Raw genomic sequence first — 12,099 nt, 5'->3', positions numbered from 1 at the left:
GGGAAAGGAAAAGGAAAAGGAAAAGAAAAGAAAAGAAAAGAAAATAAAAGGAAAAGAAAAGAAAAGAGAAGAAAAGAAAAGAAAAGAAAAGAAAAGAAAAGAAAAGAAAAGAAAAGAAAAGAAAAGAAAAGAAAAGAAAAGAAAAGAAAAGAAAAGAAAAGAAAAGAAAAGAAAAGAAAAGAAAAGAAAAGAAAAGAAAAGAAAAGAGAAAGCTGCTCCTAAAATCCAGACAGGGGAGAGAGGGTCGTGATTGGCACCAAAAGTTGAAGAAAAGGGGAAAATCAGGATTATTGAGGTTGGAAAAGAGCTCTGGGATCACCAAATCCAGGCTGTGCCCGATGGGCACCGTGTCACCAGCCCAGAGCTCCTGGGACACCTCCAGGGGATCCTGGGACACCTCCAGGGGATCCTGGGACACCTCCAGGAATTCCTGGGACACCTCCAGGGGATCCTGGGACACCTCCAGGGGATCCTGGGACACCTCCAGGGGATCCTGGGACACCTCCAGGAATTCCTGGGACACCTCCAGGGGATCCTGGGACACCTCCAGGAATTCCTGGGACACCTCCAGGGGATCCTGGGACACCTCCAGGTGATCCTGGGACACCTCCAGGGGATCCTGGGACACCTCCAGGGGATCCTGGGACACCTCCAGGAATTCCTGGGACACCTCCAGGAGATCCTGGGACACCTCCAGGAATTCCTGGGACACCTCCAGGAGATCCTGGGACACCTCCAGGAGATCCTGGGACACATTTCCACGAGGCACAACAACCCTTTCCATGAGGAAATTCCTGCTCTTCTCCCACCTGGAACACCCTGAGGCCGTTCCCTCCTGTCCTGGTGTCCCCTGGGGTCCCCCCTGGCTGTCCCCTCCTGTTGGGGACTTGGGGAGATTGGGAATGTCCCCCCTGATCCTGATTTTCTCCAGGCTGAGCCCCTTCCCAGCTCAATCAGGAATTCTCCAACCCTTTCTTCGCCAGGAATTCTCCAATCCTTTCCCAGGAATTCTCCATCCCCTTTCCCAGGAAATCTCCATCCCTTTCTTTCCCAGGAATTCTCCAGCCCTTTCTTTCCCAGGAATTCTCCATCCCTTTCTTTCCCAGGAAATCTCCAACCCTTTCTTTCCCAGGAAATCTCCATCCCTTTCTTTCCCAGGATTTCTCCAACCCTTTCCCAGGAATTCTCCATCCCTTTCTTTCCCAGGAATTCTCCAGCCCTTTCTTTCCCAGGAATTTTCCAGCCCTTTCTTTTCCAGGAATTCTCCATCCCTTTCTTTCCCAGGATTTCTCCATCCCTTTCTTTCCCAGGAATTCTCTTTCTTTCCCAGGAATTCTCCAGCCCTTTCTTTCCCAGGAATTCTCCATCCCTTTCTTTCCCAGGATTTCTCCATCCCTTTCTTTCCCAGGAATTTTCCAGCCCTTTCTTTCCCAGGAAATCTCCATCCCTTTCTTTCCCAGGATTTCTCCAACCCTTTCCCAGGAATTCTCCATCCCTTTCTTTCCCAGGAATTCTCCATCCCTTTCTTTCCCAGGAATTCTCCAGCCCTTTCTTTCCCAGGATTTCTCCATCCCTTTCTTTCCCAGGAATTCTCCAGCCCTTTCTTTCCCAGGAAATCTCCATCCCTTTCTTTCCCAGGATTTCTCCAACCCTTTCCCAGGAATTCTCCAGCCCTTTCTTTCCCAGGATTTCTCCAGCCCTTTCTTTCCCAGGATTTCTCCATCCCTTTCTTTCCCAGGAATTCTCCATCCCTTTCTTTCCCAGGAATTCTCCAGCCCTTTCTTTCCCAGGAATTTTCCAGCCCTTTCTTTTCCAGGAATTCTCCATCCCTTTCTTTCCCAGGATTTCTCCATCCCTTTCTTTCCCAGGAATTCTCCAGCCCTTTCTTTCCCAGGAATTCTCCATCCCTTTCTTTCCCAGGATTTCTCCATCCCTTTCTTTCCCAGGAATTTTCCAGCCCTTTCTTTCCCAGGAAATCTCCAGCCCTTTCTTTCCCAGGATTTCTCCAACCCTTTCCCAGGAATTCTCCATCCCTTTCTTTCCCAGGATTTCTCCATCCCTTTCTTTCCCAGGAATTCTCCAGCCCTTTCTTTCCCAGGATTTCTCCATCCCTTTCTTTCCCAGGAATTCTCCATCCCTTTCTTTCCCAGGATTTCTCCATCCCTTTCTTTCCCAGGAATTCTCCATCCCTTTCTTTCCCAGGAATTCTCCATCCCTTTCTTTCCCAGGAATTTTCCAGCCCTTTCTTTCCCAGGAAATCTCCATCCCTTTCTTTCCCAGGATTTCTCCAACCCTTTCCCAGGAATTCTCCATCCCTTTCTTTCCCAGGATTTCTCCATCCCTTTCTTTCCCAGGAATTTTCCAGCCCTTTCTTTCCCAGCTCCTTCCCTCCCTGTCCCTCTCCATGCCCAGCTCACCCCCAGCCCTGAATCCCCATCCCTGGATCAGCACCACGGGTTCAATCCTGCCCCTCCCGTCCCGAAATATCCCCAGACCCAGGTCCACGTCCCAGCCTTGTCACATCCCTAAAAATATCCCCCTAAAAATAGCAAATTATCCAACAGTGGCACCAGGGCAGCCACCCCAAAAACATCCAGGGCACAGCTTGAAATCCTCCCCGAGCACCCGGGGCTGGAGAAAAATCCCAAAATTCCCTTTACCAAACTCCCATAAAAAATAAAAAAAAAAAAAAAACCCAAAACAAATCTGTGAAAACCGAGATTTGCTCTGAGCTGCAGCACAAACATTTCCCACAAGAAATTACAGCAAGAACAACCTCCCTGAGTTTTCCTTTCTTTTTTTTCTTTCTTTTTCTTCTTCTTTTTTTGTTTTTTGGGGTTTTTTTTTTTTAAATTTTTATTTTCCTTCGTGATTTAGGTGAAATCTCTGACTCTCAGGGATCCATCCTGGAGGACACCCCAAGTGCACAAATTAGGGCAAAGTGACACAAGTGGGACAGAAAAAGGAAATTTTTTTTTTTTTTTTTTGTTGTTGTTGATTTTGGCTTTTTTTTTTTTTTAAGGAAACTGTGACAAAAAAAAAAAAAACCAAAACGATGCCAGGGATGAAAAGAAAGAAGCAGAGGATGTCCAGCCCCCAAATGAGCTGCTAATGAGTGTCTCAAAGTTAATTACTGAGCTCCCCGAGATGAGGAGCTGGGGGCTGGCACTGCCCTCTCTTGGGAATTCCAAATCAAAAAAAAAAAAAAAAAAAAAAAAAAAAAAAAGATGGAATCTCCTTAAAAAAAAAAGATTTTTTGCACAAGAAAATAAATCTGACCTGGTTGATTTTTCCTTGGGGGGAACAGGGGAACATCTCTGGAGCTGCTCCTGGGGCAGGGCAGTGATTTGGGACATTAAAAACCTTTGGGTTTTCTCATCAAAACTCAGATTATTATTATTTATTTTTTTTATAAAAAAAGATCTTAGAAAATGTCTGAAAATGGAGAATATTGAAATATTTAAGGAGTGGTGGCACAGAGGGGTTTGGGACCTGAAGGATCAATTAATTCCAGGAAAAATAACAGGAAATGGAATTATTTTCTTCCATTTCAGCTCCACAGGAATTTCTGGCTGTCCCCAGGGCCATGGGAGTCACTTGCTCACCTGGCACAGGTGACCCTGGACAGGCTTTGGGAACAGCCTGGGATGGTGGAAGGGAAGGCACTGGATGGATTTGGGATCCTCCCCACCCCAATTCTGGTTTTTGGGGCTCAGCAGGTGTTGGGGTGTCTGAGCTGTGGCACTTACCTTGGCCAGGTGTCCCCACCTCCTGTGGCACACAGGGCACCTTCAGCACAGGGAAAAAACTCCTAAAATTAAACACAAATTATTTAATTAAAAAAAAAAAATAAAAGAGAATTTTCAGCAATTGAAAGGATCCTGCAGGAAATTCCAGCTCCTCCCAACACCAGGTCTGAACCCACCTGCACCTTTTCCCCATTCCCAGCAGCCACTTTTCTCTCTGATTTCTCCCTGATTTTTCCTCATTCTTCCATATTTTCCCCAGTTTTTCCATGTTCTTTCCTTGGGTTTTTTCCCAGATTTTTCCCTGTTTTTTCCCCAGTTTTTTTCCCTGCTTTTTCCCAATTTTTTCCCTGTTATTTCCCTGATTTTTCCCTGCTTTTTCCCAATTTTTCCCCAGTTTTTTCCCAGTTATTTCCCTGCTTTTTCCCAATTTTTCCCCAGTTTTTTTCCCTGCTTTTTCCCAATTTTTCCCTGTTATTTCCCTGATTTTTCCCAATTTTTTCCCCAGTTTTTTTCCCTGCTTTTTCACAATTTTTTCCCAATTTTTCCCCAGTTTTTTCCCTGCTTTTTCCCAATTTTTCCCCAGTTTTTTCCCAGTTATTTCCCTGCTTTTTTTTTTTCTTTTTCCCCAGTTTTTTCCCAGTTATTTCCCTGCTTTTTCCCAATTTTTCCCCAGTTTTTTCCCTGCTTTTTCTCATTTTTCCCCCATTTTTCCCTGCTATTTCCCTGTTTTTTCCCCTGTTCTTTCCCTGGTTTTCCCCGTTTTTTCCTTTTTTTTCCCCCATTTTCCCCCTGTTCTTTCCCTGGTTTCCCCCCTGTTATTTCCCTGGTTTTTCCCTGTTTTTCCCCTGTTCTTTCCCTGTTTTTTCCCCCATTTTCCCCCTGTTCTTTCCCTGCTTTCCCCCCTGTTCTTTCCCTGTTTTTTCCCCCATTTTCCCCATTATTTCCCTGTTCTTTCCCTGGTTTCCCCCCTGTTCTTTCCCCGTTTTCCCCCCTGTTCTTTCCCTGTTTTTTCCCCCGTTCTTTCCCTGGTTTCCCCCCTGTTCTTTCCCTGTTTTTTCCCCCATTTTCCCCATTATTTCCCTGTTCTTTCCCTGTTTTTCCCCCCGTTCTTTCCCTGTTTTCCCCCCTGTTCTTTCCCTGTTTTTTCCCCCATTTTCCCCATTATTTCCCTGTTCTTTCCCTGGTTTCCCCCCTGTTCTTTCCCTGTTTTCCCCCCTGTTCTTTCCCTGTATTTTTCCCCCATTTTCCCCATTATTTCCCTGTTCTTTCCCTGGTTTCCCCCCTGTTCTTTCCCTGTTTTCCCCCCTGTTCTTTCCCTGTTTTTTCCCCCATTTTCCCCATTATTTCCCTGTTCTTTCCCCAGTTTTTCCCTGCTGGAATCCCGTCCATCCCGGAAGGATCTGAACACCCCCAGCCACACAGGGGCTGTGTCCCTTGGGGTGGATTATTCACATTTCAGCACCTTCAGGACCTGCCTTTCACATTTTACTGCTGGGGGGTGAAATCCTAACAATTCCTCCGAGGAGGGGACGGGTGAGGATGAAGCAGGGGGGAGCTCGAGATTCTTCTGTGGAGTTTGGGATCAAAAACCCCAATTTCTACCAAAAGAGATTTTTTTTTTTTTTTTTTTTTTTGCTGGGGGAGGGGGAAGTCTCCTCCTGAGAAGATTGGCAACTCCCAGGGCGCCACCAGTGCACTTCCAGAGGATGGAGATGGCTCCAGGAGAATGAGGGATGTCACCCATGGATCCATCATCCATGGATCCATCATCCATGGGTCCATCAGCCATCCACGGGTCCATCCATCCATCCATGGGTCCATCCATCCATGGGTCCATCATCCATCCATGGGTCCATCCATCCAGCCATGGATCCATCCATCCATCCATGGGTCCATCCATCCATCCATGGGTCCATCCATCCATGGGTCCATCATCCATCCATGGGTCCATCCATCCAGCCATGGATCCATCCATCCATCCATGGGTCCATCCATCCATCCATGGGTCCATCCATCCACGGGTCCATCCATCCATCCATGGGTCCATCCATCCATCCATGGGTCCATCCATCCACGGGTCCATCCATCCATCCAGCCATGGATCCATCCATCCCTCCATCCATCCATCCATGCATCCATCCACCCATCCATGGATCCATCATCCATCCATCCATGGATCCATCCATCCATCCATGGATCCATCCATCCATCCATGGATCCATCATCCCTCCATCCATCCATGGATCCATCCATGGATCCATCATCCATCCATCCATCCCTCCATCCATCCATGGATCCATCCATCCATCCATCCATCCATCCACCCATGATCCATCCATCCACCATCCACGGATCCATCCATCATCCATCCATCCATCCATGGATCCATCACCCACTCACCCACCATCCATGGATCCACCCGTCCATAGATCCATCCAGCCATCCCCCAGCTCCCAAAACCAGCACCCCCCCACCTGGAGTGGAGCAACAATTCCCAGTTCCCTCCATCAATCCCAGGAGATTTGTCCCAGCAGCCCCTCCCGCCCCCCGCGATATTCCCGAGGCTGGGAAAGCGGAGTTCCAACAAAAACCAGGGAAAAACAACCTGAGCGACTCCTGGAAGTGCAAGACAAGGAGAGTGACAAGGATTTAAGGAAAGGAAGGGAAGAGGAAGGCAGAGCTGCAGCATTTCATCCTCTGTTCCTCCCCACAAGGAGCCAATTAAAAAACCCACACGCTAAATTAATTCCAATTCCAGGGGAGCTGGGAATAACAGAGCTGCTTATTTAGGTTAGGGAAAATTGCTGCGTTCTGTTCCTTTGTCAGGTGGCAGAGAGTGACATCTGCGAGAGGAAAAAAAGTAAAAAAAGAGAGAAAAAGGAAAAAAGAAAAAACAAAAAAAACCCCGAGTTTGGGCCCCAGCGGAGGAGAAGGAACGGAGGGAATTCAGGGAAGGGTTTGAGGATCCGAGGATGGGACACGGGGACAGGGACAGGGCACAGATCCGTGTGAAAATCGTCGCGTCCTCCCCACATCCCGACCCTCACACCTCACCAGGTCCTTGTTTGGTTTCAAACAAGGGGCACGGATGTGGTTAAGGAGCTTTGCTTCCCCAAAAATCCCTTCCATCAGGAACATTCCCAATGTTTAATTCATGTGTGATAAAACCCAGCCCCGCGACGTCAGACACGATTTGTCATCCACTCCAGGGGAAATATCCACAACTCCGGGATTTAATTCCTCAGCACTTCCAGCACCAAAACCCTGCAGAACCCCTCTGTTCTCAGCAGAGAAACCCCAAATTCCAGCTGGAATTTCAAGGGAATGAACTCCAGGGGGAGCAGAGAATACAAATTATCCCAGCATTTTGGGTTTTTGGTTTCTTTTTTCCGAGGATGACAAGAAGCGAGCAGGGGAGCGGGGCTGGTGCTGCAGGAGGCTCCGGGCAGCGCCAGGGCAGAGCCAGGTTGTGCTCATGGCAACAGCAGCGAAGGAGTTTTCCCAGCTGGAATTTCCAGAGGGAATGATCCCTGGGTAATGATTAACGTAAAACCCAGCCCAGGGAAAAACCAGCAGGGACAGCCCTGGGCAGCAGGAAAATCAAACTCAAACCCAAACCCAAACTCAAACCCAAACTCAAACCCAAACCCAAACTCAAACCCAAACTCAAACCCAAACCCAAACTCAAAACTAAACCCAAACCCAAACTCAAACCCAAACTCAAACCCAAACCCAAACTCAAAACTAAACCCAAACCCAAACTCAAACCCAAACCCAAACTCAAACCCAAACCCAAACTCAAACCCAAACCCAAACCCAAATCCAAACCCGAACCCAAACCCAAACCCAAACTCAAACCCAAACCCAAACTCAAACCCAAACTCAAAACTAAACCCAAACCCAAACTCAAACCCAAACCCAAACCCAAATCCAAACCCAAACCCAAACCCAAACCCAAACCCAAACCCAAACCCAAACTCAAACCCAAACCCAAACTCAAACCCAAACCCAAACCCAAACCCAAACTCAAACTCGGGATGTTTGTCTGATCCTGCTGGGATCTGCCGCGGGGACTGTGGAGAACAGCAGCCATGGCAAACAGGAAAACTCATCCCTCTGTTTGGGATTGGGAACTGGGAAAACTCATCCCTCTGTTTGGGATTGGGAACTGGGAAAACTCATCCCTCTGTTTGGGATTGGGAACTGGGAAAACTCATCCCTCTGTTTGGGATTGGGAACTGGGAAAACTCATCCCTCTGTTTGGGATTGGGAACTGGGAAAACTCATCCCTCTGTTTGGGATTGGGAACTGGGAAAACTCAATCCTTTGTTTAGGATTGAGAATTAGGAAAACTCATCCCTCTATTTGGGATTGGGAAAATTCATCCCTTTGACCTTGAGCCTCCTGGAGCTCACACACTGGGGCCTCCAGCTACTACTTGGCCGTTCCAAATCCCAAATTTCCCACTCCCAATTCTCCCAGTCCGGATTCTCCCATTCCCAGTTTGGAACTGCAGGCTCAGGCTCTGAGGGCACCTGCAGGAGCCTTTGCTGTGACAAAGGCACAGTTGGGACAGCCTGGCAGGGGACAGAGGTGACACATCTGCCCTGGGATGGGATTCCAGCTGTGCTGGGACACAGCTGGATGGGAATGACAGGATTCCAGCTGTGCTGGGACACAGCTGGACAGGGGTGACAGGATTCCAGCTGTGCTGGGACACAGCTGGATGGGAGGACAGGCTGTGGGCACAGCTGGGAATCAGCACCGCTCCTGGGAAATGTGGAATTGTCCCGAGGGCTCACACAAGGAGGGGCTCGGGGCTCTCGGTTTCTCCAGCTGGAGCCTGAGGGAAGATTCCTGGAGATTCCTCGGGATCTGCAGCTCCAAGCTCTGCTCTGGGAGCAGGCCCAGCACCCGGGGAATGGCTGCAGCTGCTCCAGGGGAATTCGGGATGGATCTCAGGGAAAAGTCCTTCCCCCTGAGGGCACTGAATTCCCCAGGGAATGGTCCCAGGGCTGTCCCAGCGCTGCCAGGGACAGGATGGGATTTTGGGGGGGGTCTGTGCAGGGCTGGGAGTTGGATCAACGATCCCGTGGCTTCCAGGAACTCCGAGATTCCATTCAGGATTGCACCTGCAGCTTCTGAGCCCCAAACGACAGCAGGACAAGGTGGAAAACCTCAAATCCTTCCCAAGGAAATCCCCAAAACTCCCTGAGTGCACCAAGGCTCGATCCCCCAGCCCTGCACAAAGAGCTCTTTGTTCCTTTTCCTCCCAACCCGCTGGCCAGGCTGAAATCCAGGGACAACTTCTGAGAGAAAAAACCCCTCAGCTGCTGCATTCTGGATTCCCAGAACTCCTTCCAGGACCTCCCACCTTTCCCTGGGAGCTCCAGGGAGCTGCTGCAGCCACAGCCTGGGGAGGGAAATGAAACACAACCCAGGCAGGCTGCTCTGAGTTGGTGGAAATTTGGGTTTTTTTTATCCCAAACTCCACAGATGAGCACAGACAAAGCCTCAAGCGTCACCTGCATCATCCTCACTAAACTTTTCCTATTCACCTTCCCCCTCACCCAAAAAAATTTCTTTTGGAACAGATGTGTTCAAAGCCAGATCCAAACTGATACAAATTGGGGTTTTTTTAACCCAAACTTGACAGATGAGCACAGACAAAGCCTCAAGCGTCACCTGCATCATCCTCACTAAACCTTTCCTATTTTTCACCTTCCCCCTCACCCAAAAAAATTTCTTTTGGAACAGATGTGTTCAAAGCCAGATCCAAACTGATACAAATTGTTTTCTGGTTTTTTTTTTTTTTTAAATCCCAAACTCCACAGATGAGCACAGACAAAGCCTCCTCGAGCACCACTTGCCTCATCCTCACCATACCTCTCTTTTAGTACTTTAAGGATTTCATCCCCCACCAAAAAAAAAAAAAAAACCCAAAAAAAAACCAAAAAAAAAAAAAACAAACAAAAAATCTCAAAGGCAGTTCCTGAGCATGCTGGAGTGCAAACAAAGCACCCAGAGCTGTGCTCAGAGCTGTCCAGGCCCCAGCTGGCAGCAGCAGCTCCGTGCCAGGGCCCAGCGGTGCCCGCTGAGGACAAGGACAGAGCCCCCAGGACGAAGGGCAGAGCTGGCACCGGGCAGGAATCGCCCAGGAAAACGAGCTGGGATTACAGAAGAGCCACTGTGAGCTCAGAGGGGTTCAACAGAGCCTTCTCCTGCTCGGGATGAATTCCCAAACCTCGGGATTCACACCAAAAAGCCTCAGTGCTCCACTGCAGAGGATCACGGATGTGGGACAAGGAGAAAAATCGTGTTTAGGGTCAGGGAATCTCGGGATGGTTTGGGTGGGAAGGACCTCAAAGCCCATCCCATTCCAAGGGCAGGGACACCTCCCAGTATCCCAGATGGCTCCAAGCTGCTCTTGGACACTTCCAGGGATCCAGGGCAGCCACAGCTCCTCTGGGAATTCCATCCCTGAGGTTCCCTCAGCACCCGCACAGCCAGGAATTCCTTCCTAAAATCCCACCCAAATCTCCCTTTTCCCACTTTAAATCCATTCCCTGTGTCCTGTGCCTCCAGCCCTCATCCCAAATCCCTCTCCAGCTCTCCTGGAGCACCTTCAGGCTCTGGAAGTGACTTCCAGGAGTTTCTCTTCTCCAACCTGGCCTTGAATCCTCACATCCAAGGATCCCTTCCCAATATCCCACCCATCCCTGCGTTCCAAAATTCCATCTCTTATCCCAAATCCCTCTCCTGGAGCCCCTGCAGGCTCTGGAAGTGACTCCCTGGAGTTTCTCTTCTCCAGCCTGGTTTTGGATACTCCCAAGGATCCAGGGGCAGCCACGGCTCCTCTGGGAATTCCACCCCATTCCCTCAGCATCCTCACAGCCAGGAATTCCTTCCCAAAAATCCCACCCATCCCTGCCCTCCTGGAGCTCACAAAGCAGCAAAATCCGAGTCCCTCAGGATGGACCAAGCTCCTTCCAGCCCTGGAGCACCGAGTGTGGTTCCCATCCCGCAGAGCAGGGAAAATCCCAGGATCCTGGCAGGAATGGGATCCCAGCTCTCCCGTCACCCTCACTCCCAGCTCCACCAAGAAACCTTCAAAGAGCGCAGCAGCAACCACGGAAAATCCTCGGAATTCCACAAGCCCTGCTCCTAACGAGATCCCTGCCAGCCAGGAAAGCAAACTGGGAGTATTTATAGGGTTGGATTAGAGCAGGATCTGCTGGGAATCCAGGGAATGGAGCAAATTCCCATTCCCAGAGAGGTGACAGATTTATGGGCTCTCACTTCCCCATCCATCTTTTTTCCCCAGCAGGTTTAGAGTTCCTGTAGCTTCATCCAGCTCTGCTCCTGGAATTCTTGTTCATTCCCACTTCCTTCAGGCTGCACGCAGGCATCAGGGACAGGGATTAATTCAATCCTGGAATTGCTCCTCCACTTCCTACTGCAACCACCAGCTCCACAAGAACCCTTTAAATCAGGACACTGGTGTTATCCTGGAAGGAATGGATGAGGAGCCCTCATCATCCCTGATTTTATTTTGACAAAACCTGGCAAAAATGGATCTTTCCCTGGATAATCCCATTGAAATTTGTGAGAGCAAAAACAAATCTTACAAATCCTGGAATTTACAACAATCCGGAGCACAGAGGAGAAAATATTCCAGTGGGAGAACATTCAGGAAAATCTGGATGTGGACAAAAGCTTTTCCAATCTGTTCTAGGATTTAATGGACAGCAGCCAGGCCCACCCCTCTTCCCACCCAAGCATTCTGTTTTATTTTAATCACCAGCCCCAAACCCCATCCAGGGACAGCAGTCCTTGGATCAGCTCCATACAATCAGTCCCAGCAGGAATCCAAACCTGCAATTACAGCACAAAACACCACGGAGGGAGGCAGCATTTATGCAGGGGACAGGAATTGGTAAATGAGGAAAAAAATGGATTTTAAAAAAAAAAAGATTTGGGAAAGTTTAGGGGGAGAAAAAGCAGCTGCAGCAGAGGCTGCACGGCTTGTGAAGCCGCAGGGAAATGTTGGGCACGGAGAGTTTGGAGCCGGAGTGGCTCAGGAGAGCTGGAATTCCGGGAAGCAGAGCAGCCCCCCCTGCCTTGGCTGTGAATCCATTTCCTCCCCAGCTCCGTTCGGCCTCCCGGGAAAACTTCTGCCCCTGCAGCGACCTTCCCCGAGCGCTCTCCCGGCCCTGGAGGCGCTCCCACCTTCCCCGGGCTGCCAGAACGGCCCCGGGACAATCCCTCTGCAATTGCAGCCAGCCTTTCCCAGCACTGACCTCCAAACCTCCCAGGATTTCCACATTTACCTCCAAACCTCCCAGGATTT

At 49.3% G+C, this 12,099-nt stretch overlaps 1 protein-coding gene across 1 annotated transcript in view; it reads right to left on the bottom strand.

Moving 5' to 3' along the window:
- GNG7 (G protein subunit gamma 7) overlaps nt 1-12,099 on the bottom strand; it is a 62,154-nt gene that overhangs the window by 37,583 nt on the left and 12,472 nt on the right. The window contains exon 2 of the mRNA XM_062510391.1: nt 3,750-3,811. The gene's annotated coding sequence lies outside the window, so the exon portion shown is untranslated. The remainder of the gene's footprint in view (nt 1-3,749; nt 3,812-12,099) is intronic.

This window comes from Cinclus cinclus, chromosome 28, assembly GCF_963662255.1.
Source record: "Cinclus cinclus chromosome 28, bCinCin1.1, whole genome shotgun sequence".
NCBI lineage: Eukaryota > Metazoa > Chordata > Aves > Passeriformes > Cinclidae > Cinclus > Cinclus cinclus.
The sequence above is the reverse complement of the archived record's forward strand: the minus strand, read 5'-3'. Positions and strand labels throughout refer to the sequence as shown.